Consider the following 14727-nt stretch of genomic DNA (forward strand, 5'->3'; position numbering starts at 1 on the left):
AAACACTTTGGGCAATAGTACAGAGGTTCCTCAAAAACCAAAAAACAGAAATACCATATAATCCAGTAATTCCACTACTGGATATCTACCCAAAAAAAACACAAAACATTAATTCAAAAAGATATATGCACTATGTTTATTGCAGCATTATTTAGTATTGTTGCAGCTATACAATAGCCAAGATATGGAAGCAATGTAAATGCCCATTAATAGATGAACAGATAAAGAAGATATGGTATATATACACAATGGACTATTACCCATAAAAAAGAATGAGATCTTGCAACATTTACAACACCATGGATGGACCTAGAGGGTATTATGCTGAGTGAAACAAGTCAGACATAGAAAGACAAATGCTATATGATTTCACTTACATGTGGAATCTAAAAAACAAAACAAAGGAACAAACAAAACAGAAATAGACTCATTGATACAGAGAGCAAACTGGTGGTTGCCAGAGGGGAGAGAGTTGGGGGGGGGTGGGAAAAATGGATGAAAGGGAGTAAGAGGTACAGACTTCCAGTTACGGAATGAGTAAGTCATGGGAATGAAAGGTAAGGGTAGGGAATATAGTCAATGATATTATAATCGGGTTGTATGGCAGCAGACAGCAGCTACACTTGTGGTGAGCATAGCATAATGTGTAGACTTGTCAAATCACTATGTTGTACACTTAAAACTACTGTAACATTGTGTGTCAACTTCAATACACACACACACACACACACACACACACAGATCGTTGGGTCTCATCCTTAGAGTTTCTTCAATACATTTAGAATAAGGCCTAAGAATTGACACTTCTACCAACTTCTGAGGTGGTGTTGATGCTTCTGGCTTAAGAACCACAATTTAAGAAGCTTAAAAAACAAACAAAAGATGTTTGGGATGCCTTCCAGTGTACCAACATACACATAATAGGAGTTGCAGAAGAAGAGAAGAAAGAGGAAGGGGCAGAAAGAATATTTGAAAAAATAATGAGCAAATCTTTCCAAATGTAATGAAATACATAAATCTACACATCCAAGTTGTTAAAGTCACTACATAGAAGTTGAGCCTATGGATGAGAATCCCATCCTGGCTGACAGCTTGATCACAACCTGGTTTGACCCTGAAGCACAGAAACCCAGGCCATGCCCAAACTCCTGCCCCACAGAAACTGTGAGATAACATGTTCAAGCCACTCTGTGTGTGGTTATTTGTTACCCAGCTACAGAAAATTAATAGACATTAAAACCCAAGTCAGTCTGGCTCCCACAGTCTATGCTCCTTGTCCCTTTCCTGATTAAACGTATTGTGAAACATGTTAACTGAGGAGTTGGTAGAGATTAGATTTATAGAGTTCCAAGAAGCTCACAGGTCATTAGTCCAGCCCCGAAATGACAAGCAGATCCCCCTCTCCCAAAGGAACATCTAAGAAGGTTGGGATATTGAGCTAGAAGGCAGTGGCTTGAGTCCCACTAACATTGAGATGATGACTAGGGATAACTATACGTAGTGCTTTTAAAGATTTTTTTATGATTCTTGGAGATCCATTGATTGGATATTTAATCTCTGTTTTCCTATCATTGTTAGCAGCAAAAACACTGATAAAATTTGAAAGCATTTGTGTGCCTGTTTCAGAGCCTTTGGGACAGGGGCGGGATGAGGAACTTGAGTCTTGTTTTACAGACAACCTTAAACCATCTCCATTGACTGGGAAAGTGACAGAGAAGTGGATGATTGGCAGGTGACAAACACTCGGAGCAGAATTTTCAAGGCACCAGTTGCCCATCTTGAGGCTGTATCATAATTATAAAATGTTATGATTTATAATTATGAAACTTCAAATGTGAATTGAAGCCTCATACACAAATGTAACATTGTTACATTAACAATACAGCCCTGACTTTCTAGGGAGGTTGAAAGTTCTCCTATTTCACTCACTATCTGTCAAATCACACTTGTCGCTCATCACTATCACATGTTCCAATATTTGATTCAGAGCCATCTGCATTACAATTTGTCACTGTTATAAAATACTTAAGCATAAAAAGGAACTTACTGATCCATGAAAAGTCAAAGGTTATCCAAACGTCCCCAACTGACTAATAGATAAACAAAATAGAGTATGTTCATATGGTGGGATATTAGTTGGCAATAAAAAGGAATGAAACACTCTATGGGCTGTATCATGGCTGAGCCTTGAAAATATCATGTTAAGTGAAAGAAGCCATCCACCCCCCCCAACAAAAATCCACCTATTGTATGGCTCCTTATATATCGAGTGTTCCAAACAGGCAAATCTGTAGAGACCGCAAGTAGGTTAGGTGGAGACAAACATGGTCATGGGGGGGGGGATGGGTTAACTGGGTGATGGGCATTAAGGAGGGCTCTTGATGTAATGAGCACTGGGTGTTACATGCAACTGATGAATCACTAAACTCTACTTCTGAAACTAATAACACACTATATGTTAATTGACTGAATTTAAAAAAAGATAGTCATTGGAAAGTCCAGACTCACATTCCACCACCTTAGCAAACCCAGTGAGAGAAGCCACCTCTTTCCAGACGGCAACCGGCAAATCCGGAGTACAGCTCTCACTGAGTCACATACCCATTTCTGAACCAGTCGCAGTAGTCTGCAGGAATATGTGCTCGGATTGGCCAAACCTGGGACACAGGCTCACTTCTGTTGTGGAGAAAGTCTTGCCAATGGCTCTCAGACTACGGGAATGGAGCACGAGAGAGGAGTGGCTCACCTAAGGAAAACAACAGTGCTGTTACCACACGAGGTAACAGATGCTAGACAGGCAAAAACAGCACACATCACCTCACCAAACCTACGAAAGAGTCTCCTCGACAGAGAATCTCTTCATGAATTAGTGGAGTCAAAACTTTGTAAGATGCAGAAATCTTTCCAAGTCAGTTCAATTCCACGAACATTCATCTAACACCTACCAGGGTGCTAGGGGTGCCTATGCCAGGAAAGGCACAAGGATGCAGGTGAGAGACTAAGAACGCAGAGATGAGCGAGACTCAGACCCTCTTCTCACACTCACAGCCTGATACAGGACTTTTTGCGCTTTATTGCACAAAACAATTTCACCTTAGGGATCTTATTAAAGATGCACATTTCTGAGCCACAATCTAAGATTTTCTGGTTTGGTAGGGGTGGGGTTGGCTCCAGAAATGTCTTTAACTATGCACCTGGGTGATTATGCTGCATAAGGTCCTGGAGCTACTCTTTATGGGATTCTTGGATACAATGGAGGAGAAAGACATGCAAAAAGGAAGGGACAGCAGCACATCAGAGATTTGGCTCAGGACTAGGGTGAATGTCTGAGAGGCAGGGAGCAAGCAGCATCCTTGTTTAGCTTACAGCATGCATTTTGCACAAGATATGGTTTCCTATAAAGGAAACTATGGGATTACATCCAGCCTACTGTGAATGTTTCTGATTATGATGAGCCTGGGGATATTTGGAAGATGAGAAACCAAGAGTTGGCTTTTGTTCATTTGCTTGTAACAACCCTGTATATTTGCTCTCTTTTAATTCCAGTGAGAATTGTTAGTGATAGTGCGAATGAATTTACCCTTCAGAATCTATCCTACCCTGGGCGCCTGGATGGCTCACTCAGTTGAGAGACTGGTTCTTGGTTTCAGCTTGGGTCATGATCTCGGGGTCGTGAGATCGAGCCCCGTGTGGAGCTCTGCGCTTGGGACTCTCTCTGCCCCTCCCTCCTGCTGGCAAGCTTGCAGGCTGTCTCTCTCTCTCTCTCTCTCAAATAAATAAATCTTTAAAAAAAAATTTATCTTACCCTTTAGTACTTCCTTAATTGAAAATCTTTATCCTTCTTTATTTTTTTTTATTGTTTCAACGTATCATTTCACCTTTAAAAATAATTTACTGTTAAATACTATTAGGGTTCCATTTAGATTGATTCTTTTAATAAGTAAGGAGGTACCTTAACCTCGTTAGATGTAGGTACAGTCCCTCAATATATCTGCAGTCTTTTTTATACTAGCATAAGTGTCTGAGGCTAGAGTTTCTATCACTTTAGGATGTCACAGGCCAATAAAACACACACAAAAAATTAAAAAGAGGCCAGTTGTGATGTTTAGAATGTGTCTACCAATTCCTCATAACTCCCTTCAATGGGTGGATCCTAATTTCCCTTCCCTTGAGTATGGGTTGGGCTTAGTGACTCACTTCTAATGAATAAAATATGGCAGAAGTGACAGTATGACTTCTAAGACCAGGTCACAAGAGGCACTGCAGCCCCTTGCTTATCCTTTCTCTTGGATTGCTTGCTTTGAGAGACTAGCTGCCGTGCCATTAGGACACTCTGCAGCACTGCAGAGAGGCCGTGTAACAAGGGACTGAGGCATCCAGGTAACAGCCATGTGAGTAAGCCATCTCACATGGATCACCCAAGCTTAGTCGAGCCTTCAGGTGACTGCAGCCCCAGCCACTATCTTCACTGCAGTCTTGTGGACGATGCTAAGCCAGAACCATCTGGCTAAGAAGCTCTCAGATTCCCGGTACTCAGAAGCTGTATGAGATAATACTGTGTGAACCTGTGAAGTTTTGGAACAATTTGTTATGCAGCAGTAGATAACTAATACACTGATAAAAAAGATGCTACCCTGGGGCGCCTGGGTGGCTCAGCGGTTAAAGCGTCTGCCTTCGGCTCAGGGCGTGATCCCGGTGTTGTGGGATCGAGCCCCACATCAGGCTCCTCTGCTATGAGCCTGCTTCTTCCTCTCTCACTCCCCCTGCTTGTGTTCCCTCTCTCACTGGCTGTCTCTGTTGTATAAGTAACATCTTTAAAAAAAAAAAAAAAAGATGCTACCCTTTTGTTTTAAAATAAAGAACACTTCTTTCAACTATCATTTGTTATCACCATCATTTTATTTTTTTATGTTTTAAAGATTTTGTGTATTTATTTAAGAAAGAGAGAGAGCACACATGAGCAGGGGGAAGAGAGAGAGGCAGCAGAGGGAGAGGGAGAAGCAGACTCCCCACTGAGCAGGGAGCCAACTCAAGGCTCCATCCCAGGACCCTGGGATCATGACCTGAGCTGAAGGCAGATGCTTAACCAACTGAGCCACCCAAGCACCCCTCACCATCATTTTACATAATAAATGATTAAAACCCTTTAACTTGTTATCGTGCACAATTTTAACATACCAGAGAGTGAACCCTCATATACTTATCTACCCAGTTCAACAACTATTAACTCATGGCCAGTCTTATTTCATGTAGACCCCCATCCATCCACACACTTCCATTGTAAATTATTTTAAAGGAAACCCAGACATCATAACATTTCATCTGTAAATATTTTGGTATGTACCCCCAAAAGATAAATACCCTTTTATTTGCTAAAGAAACTACTTTGATTGTCTTTTAGAGTTTCCCACGATGTGATTTTGTTGATTGCATCCCTGTGATGTCACTTGACCTGTTCCCCTGTCGCTATATACATAATTACACGTAAATTGATCATTTGATCTAAAGCGAAATTTCTCAAGCCCAGCACTATTGACATTTGGGACCAAATCTTCATGGTGGAGAATCGTCCTATGTCACATTGAAGGTTAAGCAGCGACTCTAGCCTCTAACCATTAGATGCTAGTAGTGCTCTCTCTCCCAATTGTGACAATCAAAAATATCTCCAGACAATGACAAATATCGCTTGAAAGGCGAAAGTGTTGAGAGTCACTGATTTTTCCTTGCTGGCTTTTCAGAAGGTATACTTTATAGGTAGGATATGAACTTCTGTCATGAGTCATAAATGTCTAGATGTCTGTTCTTTTTTGTGCTGACTGCTATCGATGATCATTGCCTACCTCCATTTATTCATTGGGGGATGCAAAATAGTTATATTCTATTTCAATGATTTCTTCTTATTTATTAACTGGAATACTTCCATAAAGAGAAGCTTCCTCCCATCAACTATGTGGTTACCTAAAGTGCAATTCATAGAGGGAAGGTAAGATCCCTTCCTTTATCTCCCAGTTTTCAAAAGAACGGTCTCTGCAAAGATGTCCATCGGGGATTTGCAGGTATATGAGCTGGTGAATTCAAGCACATTTGATGTGTTTCAATCCACTGCAGTTCATATTCTTTTTTTTTAAGATTTTATTTATTTATTAGAGAGAGAGCGGGAGCGAGAGAGCAGAAGCAGGGGGAGCAGCAAAGGGAAAAGGAGAAGCAGACTCCCTGCTGAGCAGGGAGCAAGACGCGCTCCATGCAGGGCTCCATGCAGGGTTCCATGCAGGGTTCCATCCCAGGACCCTGGGATCATGACCTGAGCCAAAGGCAGATGCCTAATGGACTGAGCCACCCAGGCGCCCCTGCCGTTTGTATTCTTTTTTTTTTTTTTTTTTTAAAATTTTTTTTTTTTTTTTGAANCAGAGATAGAGACAGCCAGTGAGAGAGGAAACACAAGCAGGGGGAGTGGGAGAGGAAGAAGCAGGCTCCCAGCAGAGGAGCCCGACGTGGGGCTCGATCCCATAAGGCCGGGATCACGCCCTGAGCCGAAGGCAGACGCCCAACCGCTGTGCCACCCAGGCGCCCCTGCCGTTTGTATTCTTAAAAATGTTCCAAGTATCCTCTCTCTCAAGGAAGAGACCATTCAACTTGGTTGCTGAGCCTTTTTGCATGACCCAAGTATTCCCTGATAAATTTCTTGCCTTCTTGGATCACATGATGTTCCAGGCACAACCTGTATATTTCCTGTGCCTAATCTGGAATCAGCCATTTTTCCAAGAAGCTTGATTTCTTTTAGTGGGAAGTGGTAATTAGAGACCACAAACTGGGTACTCCTTAGCGACTTTTTTTTTCCCCCTTAGGCTTTCTCAGCAGATGGAGCTGGAAACTACTTCTTTTCTTTTTTAAGAAAAAATATACTGAGTTCATAGCGGTACTTCCAATTCAAAATCAGGATTTGAGTGAAATTAAATTAACCTCATTGTTCTTACATCTGTACCTCTTTGATTCCATAGCAAAAGTCTTGCTTTCCAGCACCTCCAACATAATTGCTCCATTGTTTTCTCCCACAAGACATAAAAAGTAGTCTCAGAACAATACTAACACCACCATTGTAAAGCTCTGCGTCAGAACACTAACCCCGTCCCTGATACATGGATTCCTGTTAGTTTCCAATTCAGAAGTTTGCCTTTTTCTAGACATAACCACCAGGTGAAGACTGATGAGGGAGCAGGAGGCTAGCCAAGGACAAAGCAGGAGCTGACACCCTGCAGCCTCCCCCACACAGACACACACTCCTGGGTGGGATATGAGTGACATTCCTTCAGGAAGCTCCCAACTGTCTTAACATTCACGCCTTGCTAGAGGGAAAAACAATCTTAACTTGACAATGGCAAGGCCTCTGGGATACTGTGAGTCTTCTTAACACAAGAAAATCCTTTCGAAACCTCCCTTTTCCTTACCTCCCCCAACCCCATAGTATATAATCAGCCACCCCTCACAATCCCGGTGCAGCAGCTCTTTCTGCCCACCGGTCCTGTCCCCAAGCTTTAAAAAACCCACCATTTTGCATCAAAGACATCTCAAGAATTCTTTCTTGGTCGTTCGCTCTGGACATCGCCCCACCGAACCTCACCTATATTCCAAAACTACCTCAGGACTACATCATACGCTGCAGCCTGGAGCCTGCCCTCTAACTGCAATGATGCTGAAACTACGTATGAGCACAAAGAACAAACTTCCCAAGCCCCATGAAGCATTTCAAAAGTTCTATTCACATCTGAGTTTTAAAAAATTATAAGCTGTATGCAAATACAAATAACATCATAAGCTATGATGCTATAAAGCTATAATGCTTTATATATATAAGCTACATGCAAATCAAAATAACATTTCTATTTGCCTACTAAAATAAGGCATATGCATTTTGCTGCCCACCTGATTTTAGGGCTGACCATGCATTTTGCTTTGACCAGTGAAACGTGAGCAGAAATGGCATGTGTCGCTTTCGCACTGAAGCTCCTCTTTCCCTTTTCCATGGCGACTGCCATTCTTCCAGTTACTCGATGCTCCATTAGCCTGGGCCCTGGAGTGAGGACAAACAGGATGCAGTAGTAAATCTGCCATGGACATGGAGCCTATGTGAGAAATGAAGTCCAATGCTCTGTCCAACACACAGCCTTCCTGGACCATTCCCAGAGAACAGTCTTCCAGAATCTTCTTGAAAATTTCTATGCGTAGACAGCTTATGTCACATGAAGCAGTGTGCTCTGTTTCCTGACAACTTTAATTGTTCTTTATATATCAGGTTGACTTCATTCATCCTCTTATTGCGATGCATTGCTTCTGTGAGTAAAATGTAATCCCTCTTGCTACAAAGCCCTAATGTCCCACCTTCTTCTCATGGTGAAATATGCCCAGTTTTTTTGCAGTAATCCTCCATGTCATTATTTCCAGATGATTCTTTACCAGTCACTCACCTATGGCCCATTCTTCAGTCTTTAACCAAGAGGACTATGAATTTGGCATGCAATATTCTCTACTCCCCTCCCCATCCACCCCTGCTATTTCCCCATGCTGGTTGCTCCTCTAATGGAAGCCCTACCACAGTAAAACAAACCCCTAAAAGACACTTTTGATGTGAAAATTCTCCAAGAGATCAAAACCACATCGAGAAGAATAGCTAATAGTTAGGTCTGGGACTATAACAACAAAAAAGGGACAAATCCCTGAATTTTGCCTTCAGGGAGAATTATTGGAACAATGGGCTTACTGTATAATTCCAGCCCAGTGATTTTTGGGACCAAGCAGTCTGAAACCAGAGAAGGGAAACCAGCTGCTGAGAATTCCAAGAAACATCAACATGTGTGTACTTCTTGGAGGGAAATTTCCAGTGATTTCTGGGAACATTTAGTAACTTCTGCACTTACATATGTTTGGCGTGTAAAGGCAAGTGCTTACCCCAAAGCTATTCATTCAGAAATTGACACAGTGAGTCTTTATATTTTTGTTTAAAAAAAGTATCCCATATTTTCCCTGATTTATCAAAATACCCCATGCTGTCATAGAAAATCTGGAAAATGTGGAAAAATATACATAAGTTGCAGTTAATTAGTTATGACAGGTACTCATACAATAAAATCATTGCATGTTCAATAGATAATGAATGGCAAAGCTATTAGTGGTTGTGTCCGATGTAACAAATTATGGCTCAAAACTATTTGGTTGTGTCCTTAAAATGTAACAGGGTTTAGAATTTTGAAGCTTTAACTCTCTCTTTCTGCTAGAATTACAGAATTTATTTCAATTCCTTGACTTTCCACATAAGGAAATCAAGAATCATAAATCTGATGTCTATTTCATGGCTGACCACATTATCAAAGAGGTTTCCCAAAGAAGTCAAAGGGGTTTGGCTGTTCTCCGTGGCCCACAGGAAGTATTTACAGTCATTTCAAACTCAACGTGTGTAAAAACCGAGGTTTTCCAAGAGACCAAGTAATGCTATGTTTCTGGCTCACCAGACTTACAACATCAGTGACTCTCTCCTTCCCAACGTATTTGGGAAGATAGGAATTCCTCCTCTAAATGCTCTTGAGGATTGCATCCTTTCCTCTTGCATGGTATGCCATTACCTTAGGCCCCATCAACTGGGAGGCTGTTAGGAAAGAGGACCCATTCATGTCCATCCAGCTGCCTCCATCGTTCCCTCTAATGCTCCAATGTGTCCTTATGCTTTATCAGTCCTTTTCCCAAAATGTGTGAAACTCCTCCTTGCAAATCGAAACTCTTTGGCCTAATGCCATTCATCTAACAGCTATTATCTACTCTGTGCCAGGCCCCGTGCTGGCAGGAAGGATAAAATGACGCACTGAGCAGACCAGCTACCCTGCTCCATGGTGCCACAGTCTAGTGGGGGACACAGATAACAAAGTGAACAACAAAATAAATGTATGACTTATGCCAAGTGCCTGAAGGAAATAACCATGTTGCTGTGCCCAAGAACCATGGGGGAGGGGGCATGGTTACTGGTTGCTGGGTGATGTGGAGATTGGTGGGGGTGGGGGCGGTGAGAGAGGAAATGGGGAGATCAATAAAGAGGCTCCTGCTGTTGGGCAGCCGATGATGATGATGGTGATGATGATGATGGTTTGGATTATCGTGGTGGCAGTGAAGAGAGGAGACACAAAGAGGAAGGGGAAGGGTTGAATTGAAGATCACAGCCAGCTTTCTGGTTTAAACGATTGGGTAGCTGGTAAGTACCAGTTCTGAGATGAGGAAGATGAGACAAAAGTAGGTCTGGGAATTGAAAGCAAGAGTCCCAAGGTGGACCTAACCATCTAAGAAGGAAGAGGAACCAGCCCTGGAATCACCACAGTAACAGCCACCGGGGAGCAGGCTCCCATGACCCTCGCCCTAAATCCAGCTGTCCTAGAGAGAATCCAATGCTTTGGGCAGCCAGTGGTCGAACAATCATCATCTCAGCTGGGGATCCAGCCCAGAACAGCTCTGACCTTGGTCTGTTGAGTCATCTCCTACAGCCTCCAGCTGTAGCCACAATTCTCCAGCAGCACCTGCTCGTAACCACCCCATTCCCCACCCCCCCAGCTTGAGCAGGAGAGACAGAGAGAAGGGGATTTCTTCTGAAGAATCCCCCATCTAGCAGTGGTATATCCTTTAGACTTTCTGTGGAATAGAAAGAAGGGGAACTCCTCCCTCCTATCCTTCCAAGGCTGGGATCCCTTCCAAGAGGAAGCATTGCCCCCCACAATTTCCTGTCAATCAGGAGAACGTGGATCTGCCTCTCTCTGATCTGGAAGGGGCATTCTACCTGCTACAAGCAGAGGAAGGCAAAGTCTGGTCACGGCCACCCTGAGACTGATTCCTGGCATACTGTCCAGTCCAGCGTTGGGGGCCAGGGCCTGTCCCATGGGTGCAGGGCTTCCGGCTGGATGGCTCCCTGCCCCAATCCAGGCAGTTCTCCTTGGACAAGGTAAACCAGGATCTGTCTCCCTGGCAGTCACACGTGTTGTGTGGCCTGTGGAACCGGCTCCTGGCTGGCTGCTCTCACCCCAGCCATCAGGTGAGGCCCTTAACTTCCCGGAGAGAGACATTACCACTAGGGCTGCTGGCCTTATAATTTAGGCTGCCCAGAATGTGCAAAGTGTTCTCTGAGGCCCAGTGTTCAGTCTAGTCAGAGACCACAGGTTCTGCCTGTAGGTGGGGGAGGCTCAGTTCTCCTGCTTCCAGGGGACAGGTCCTTTATGCCCAGAGCAGCCCTTCATCCCAGGCTGGAAGAGGGGACATCAGACAAAGACAGGAACCTCAACACTGGCCACTTGACATATGCCTGCTTGGTGCTCCCAGACTCCTGGCCACTGACTCCATCTAGAGGTAGCTGTGGGCCAACCCCTCATCATGAGGACCATCAAACCTGGGGTGGGGGCGGGGCTGGGCAGATGCCTTTGCCTACAGTTGTGACCAGGAGTGGGCCATGAAGTCCTAAACTTGTGTGGCCTTCCACCTAATGACTTTTGAACTTGATTGTTCAAAGAATGAAAAGAAAGGAAAAGGAGAATTGTATTTTCTCACATTCCTTTGAAGCATTTCCATCTGCTTTATACTGGGTCACTCAGAACTTGTAACTCAGTAGTTATTTCTACTTGATAGTTATTGTCCCTAATTTGTGTGATGCCTTTAAATTGTGCCTTCCCTGGGCGCCTGACTGGCTCAGTTGGTAGAAAATGCGACTCTTAATCTTGGGGTCATGAGTTCAAGCCCCACATCAGGCGCAGAGATTACTTAAAATAAAATTAAAATTAAAAATAAATTAATTGGGCCCTCCCAGTAAGATTGAGACTATGCTCCTTTGTGTTCACCACTCTCTCCTCCGTTTGCCTAGAGCTGAAAGGACAGCAAACCCCACCCCTGGTTCCCTGAAAAGGAAAACAGCTCAGCCCCTAGCTCTGGCCTTGCCTGATAGTCTTTCCTGGCCCCATGCCAGCCCTATCAGTTATTTGCACATGGATGCCCCTGGGGGGCAAGAGGGAGGCTGGAAGGGGGAGGAAGGGTTGTCTGTGGGGCCCCTGTCCCTTAGGAGAATGAAGGACTCAGCCCAGGAGGAAGACTCAGTGTTCTAGACTTTGGATTGTAAGGGAAGCGATTTTGAAAAGGTTAACCACGGTGGCGCCTGGGTGACTCAGTCAGTTAAGCAACTGAATCTTGATCTCAGCTCAGCTCTTGATCTCAGGGTCTGAGTTCAAGGCCCTGTTGGGCTCCATCCTGGGTGTGGAACCTACTTAAAAGGTTAACCTACATGTATATGACAGTCCATAAAGAAAACAGGTGAGGACTACCAGAAATTACAGGATGGCTCCACCCTCTTGCTGAAATGGCATATTCTTTTGAATGCTTTGGGTAATTTCGCAACACTGAGCGCTCGTTAGGAGCAGCTTTCCATCATTGAGGATGGAAATGAGGGTAATCAGGAATATCCTTCCCGTCTGTACTGCCAGCTAAGATCTCCTCTGTGACCAGCCTCTTTCCCCTTGCTTGTCCAAGTCCTCATCCCGTCAGAAATCAATTTATTCATGCAAGTGGGACAATGGTCGGCAAATTGAGCAGGAAAAAAATAATAATAAATCAATTACGCAGCATCTGAGGCTGGAATTCCAGTAAAACAAAACTTCCCGTCTTCCTCCTCCCACTCACGCGAAAGCATTTACGTTGACACAGCGCCATCTGCTGGCATCCTGGACCAGTGCAGCTCATTTCCCTCATTCAGAACACCCGGAGATGTCCATGAAAGCACGGCCACCCTCCTGTCTAGTGTGGTGGTTAAACTTGGCACAGGTCAGAATCACCTTGGGGATTGATTGATTCATTCATTCGTTCGTTCGTTCGTTCGTTCGTTCATTCATGGTTTTATTTATTTGAGAGAGAGTGCGCACAAGCCAGGGGAGGGGCAGAGGGAGAGAGAGAGAGGGACAAGCAGACTCCCCCCTGAGCAGGGAGCCTGATGTGGGGCTGAATCCCAGACCCTGAGATCATGACCTGAGCCAAAGTCAGACACTTAACCAATTGAGCCACCCAGGTGCCCCTTGGGGCATCTTTCAAATGGAGACTCCTATAGGCTTTGTCCTGCATCAGTTCTGAGTTGGTGGGTCTAAGATAGGTCCCAGGAACAGCTGTATTTTAAACAAACTTCCCACGTGACTCTGAAGCAGGGAGTCCATGAATTGCATTTTGAGAAAAACTAATGATGGAGAAGTCATAGTGCAATCCACTCTTACAGTGTAATCTGGTAAATGCCACAAAGTATGGATAGAGTCGGCTGGGGACACAGAGAAGGGACATCTAATCAGACTCGGGAAGAGACTAGAAAAGCTTCCCAGGAGGTAAGACTCTAGACAAATAGAAGTTGACAAGATGAAGAGGGGAGCAGAGGATCCAGAGAGAGGGCGCGGCAAACACAGAGGCAAGAGGGCATGAAACCGCACACAGGTTGTGTGGGAAGCTGGAGCCAAACGTGGTTGAGAGTCCGGCCCTGCCATCCTCTGCCACTTACTGTGTGATCTTAATTCTTCCCTAACCTCACTGTGCCTTGTGTTTCATCTGTAAGATAGGGACCATAATAGTATCTACCTCACAGGGTTGTTGTGATGATTAAGTATATTAACACATGCAAAGTATTTAACAAAAGTGCCTAGCACATAGTAAGACTCATTGGACGTTAGTTATTTGTCAGACTACTAACTGATGGGTACACTGAGCCATTGCTCCCAATGCTGTGCTGTTTTAGAATTGTACAGCCAGGGGTGCCTGGGTGCCTCCGTCTGTTAAGCCTCTGACTCTTGATTTTGGTTCAGGTCATGATCTTGGAGTCATGAGATTGAGCTCCGTGTCAGGCTCCTCACTGAGTGTGGAGCCTGGTTAAGATCCTCTCTCTCTCCCTCTGCCCCTCACCCCCAGCACTCTCTCTGTCTCAAAAAAAAAAAAAAAAATTTTTTTTTTTAGAATTGTACATCCATGTCCTTTGCTAAATAATTTTGCAGCACCTCCCACTAGCACAGAGTGGGTTCCTCTGTTCGGCATTCATGCCTTGCTCTGGCCAATGCAGTGTGAGTGACACTGGGACCCAGGCAGAGGCTTTAAATGTGCTCGTGAGGTTTGGCTTGCTCTTTTGTGCTTATGCAATTCACCAGCCCCGACTTTGCTGGCCACTGGGCCTGGAATGATGAAGACCACAGAGCAGACCTGGGCTAGACCTGCAGCCTTAGTTTAGGGGAATGGGGGGCAGTCAACCCACAGGCTTGTGAGCAAGAAAATAAATGTTGGCTGTCTGTCACTGAGATGTGAAAGCTGTTGTCACAGAGCGTTATTGAAACAACTGCAGATACACTGATGGAGGAAAACATTTTCTGGCCCATTTTTTTACACTTATTCAAAGACTCTGATATCTCTCTACTAAGGTCCTCGAACTAGGCAGCGTGAGCTGCCCAGGGATCCTAGATCTCTGACAGTACACCAGGCCTTCTCATCCTTTGTTTGTTTTTGTTTTGTTTAAGATTTAATTTATTTATTTGAGACAGAGAGCACGAGTGGGGGAGAGAGACAGAGGGAGAGGGAAGCAGAGTCTGTGCTGAGCAATGAGCCCGACGCGGAACTCCACCGGACTTGATCCCAGGACCCTGAGATGATGGCCGGAGCAGAAGTCAGCTGCTTAACAGACTGAGCCACCCAAGCATC

The 14727-nt window shown here is 44.4% G+C and overlaps 1 protein-coding gene across 1 annotated transcript in view; it reads right to left on the bottom strand.

The window, feature by feature from the left end:
• RCL1 (RNA terminal phosphate cyclase like 1) overlaps positions 1-14727 on the bottom strand; it is an 82653-nt gene that overhangs the window by 66048 nt on the left and 1878 nt on the right. The gene's annotated exons all lie outside the window — the stretch shown is intronic.

This window comes from Ailuropoda melanoleuca, chromosome 17, assembly GCF_002007445.2.
Source record: "Ailuropoda melanoleuca isolate Jingjing chromosome 17, ASM200744v2, whole genome shotgun sequence".
NCBI classification, from domain to species: domain Eukaryota; kingdom Metazoa; phylum Chordata; class Mammalia; order Carnivora; family Ursidae; genus Ailuropoda; species Ailuropoda melanoleuca.